The 2,824-nt window shown below is 31.7% G+C and overlaps 1 protein-coding gene across 1 annotated transcript in view; it reads right to left on the reverse strand.

The window, feature by feature from the left end:
• The window catches only part of LOC142339962 (hematopoietic prostaglandin D synthase-like), a 2,915-nt gene extending 1,800 nt beyond the window's left edge, over positions 1-1,115 (reverse strand). The window contains exon 1 of the mRNA XM_075390335.1: positions 1,050-1,115. The gene's annotated coding sequence lies outside the window, so the exon portion shown is untranslated. The remainder of the gene's footprint in view (positions 1-1,049) is intronic.
• Between the last annotated feature and the right edge of the window lie 1,709 nt (positions 1,116-2,824).

Consider the following 2,824-nt stretch of genomic DNA (forward strand, 5'->3'; position numbering starts at 1 on the left):
ATGAGAAATAAGAGGAATTATTTATGCAATTTGCCTATACTTGAATAATTGATCCAGAATTTTAGAGAAAAATCGAAAAAGTTGGAACGCAAGCTCATTTCGATTTTTCAAATAAAGAAAATTAATTTGCTCGAGACGTAGCTTGGATCAATAAGCGTTGATTGTGAAATGCGAACTTCTGATCTCCTACTGGAGAATATTAAATATCGATTTCTTCATTTTTCGGGAAAAACCAGAATCAAAGTTTCCATTTTTTTGCATTTTTATCCACTTAGCTTACAATTAACATTTTTTTCCTTCAAATTGTTCACTTTGCCTGTTTCTTCTAGTTTTTTGATAGCTGATGGCGATTTGTGATGATTGCATTGACAATCTCTTAGGTTTTTACGCAAAAAGTTTTGACTCTAATGGCGCGCTGTCTTGTTTACAGATCTATTCACACATTTTCAAAATCAAATTGGAGTGATCAAAGTCAAATAGATAAGATTGCTGATTTTATTCCAGCCAAAAGAGTAACGAGAGAAAAATCAATTCTGAGTTGGGCCATTAAGTTTTTCATTTCAATTTTAAATTAGGCATGCAAGTTGTTTTTGAACTAGTTTTTAGTTCACGTGTTGCTAGTTGACTTCCGTTTTTGCTATTGTCTCTAAACACTTCTTCACGAATGATATCATACGGGGATAATTTCCATTGTCTCATTAACCAGGCTTAAATAAATTAGATTATGATTTCAGTGACTGTTCAGAAGTTGTTTTTATTGCAATTACTGCTTTTATTGTAATGAGTTTTTTTTTGTAATTACTGTTGTTATTGTCTTCTGTCTTTGTCTCAGTAAGGGCAGGTCTTTTTAGCTGTATTTGTAGTCGTAAGAGGATTTAGTTTGTTCATTATTTCAATAGAAGTTTACTGGTTTTTCTTTTGATTTAACTTGATATTTAAAAAACCCTAATGCATTCTTAAACTATATTACACTATATTATTACAAAAAATTAATACTTGTGGATTGAGTTTTTTTCAGTTCCACACTTGTAATTCGAAATAAAACTCACCGTCCTTATCTTCTATTTCTTCATGTCTGCTTGAAGAAAATGGCTAAATATTGAGTTGAAACACTAGCGGGTGCCAATTTTCCCTTTTTTGGATATCAATTTATTCTTTGCCTTTTTATATTCTAAAGAACTCTAACAGTAGTGAAGCGCAGTTTTTTTATTGAAATATGTTGGCGCTTTTTGTAGTCATTTCGCAATTGAGCTTGGCGCATTGTTTGTTCTTACAATTCCATTGGTGTCTAATTGCAGTTGTGCAATAATCATTGAATGTGCAGCTAAAATATATCATTGACAATGAAGCAATTTGTTCAGCAACATTTTTACTTCCATTCCTGCATGGAGTTATTTTAAGAGCTCCGTCATAGTATCATCAGTGATTGCCCTTATCGTCTTGGTCACGAGTTTGGTTTCATTTTTGTAAGGACTTCATATTGTTGCCAATGCAATTGAGTACATTGACAAAATTTGTTTTTAAATTGTTGATGAGTTTTAATTTTTTTTCCGGAACGGTTCTTTTTTATCCGTGTTTGACTCATCATGGTATCGTTGGCAAATCGATTGTTGCGTTGATGGCTATAATTGTAGTCAATCAAAAGATCAATGGTTAAAGCTTCGTAATTATCAAGTCTAGCGAAAGGTTTGCAAGAATGCTTAAACCTATAAAAAGACAAGGAGCCTCGGTAATGTGCGTTCGCACATTAAGTTCCGACCCCGCTAATCTACATTTTTAACTTAATTGTCTACCAAATGAGGAAGAGATAAAAAAAAATTAACGTATCAACATATCGTTCAACAAACTACTAAAAGAATAAAACAATCTACTCTAGAGGGCCTATAAGACCTGTGGCTACCATAATATGACTACCAGAAAAAACGGCAATAAAAATCAAATAATTACAAATATTAATTACGACTAAAATTCCTTGTCTATTTTTTGAAAACCCCTAATAACCAAATCAAAATGGCATCAGATCAAAATTATAAGAAGATTAACCAGTACTTTTTGGAACAAAATATGGGACTTTTCCTCAATGCGCATTACGCACATTACGCATCAAATGAAATCATTGAGAGTCTTTTAAACCTCAATAGAGAGCGACTGAGGCCTTTCATTATCCATGATATGCCATACGACTACAAAAAGAACGACAAATACAGGTAAAAACGAAAAATTTGCACGAAAAAATTATGCACGAAAACGATGTCCCCCCCAATCAATTAAATATTAAGCTGATCACTAAAATCAATAAAAATCTTCGTTTTCATTATTTGTAGGCGACAACATTTGTAAGACAAATGACGCCCATTATTGTGATACTGTGAAAAGAAAACAAAAACCTACAAAAAGGGGCAAATTTGCAAAAATCACGAAAATTGGTTCTATGAAAACTGGTTGTTCCAAGAAGAATTACCATTTGAGGAAAATAAAACCGTTATGAAGAGCAAATTGTAATTCAAAAGATAAATGATGTGAATTGCATATAGAGATGCTTAGCTACAATTTAACAGAAACAAAATTGGCAGATCTCAAAAATCGATCTCTTTTTTTTATTAAAAACAAATACTTTCAAAATTCATAGCCAACAAAAGCCGTCGACTAAAAGAGTAGACAGTTTGTCTTGCAACTACTTGGAAAACTAATTTTGACTGTTATTTTTGAGACTAAATCATAAGATTATAAAATAACATTAAATACAAGCTTGTGGTTTAAAAACAACTAAATTTTAAAAACAACTTTACAAAACCACAGTTTTGAAGCCATTAAAATTAACCGC

Source organism: Convolutriloba macropyga, chromosome 5 (assembly GCF_964194025.1).
Source record: "Convolutriloba macropyga chromosome 5, txConMacr16.3, whole genome shotgun sequence".
Taxonomy (NCBI): domain Eukaryota; kingdom Metazoa; phylum Xenacoelomorpha; order Acoela; family Convolutidae; genus Convolutriloba; species Convolutriloba macropyga.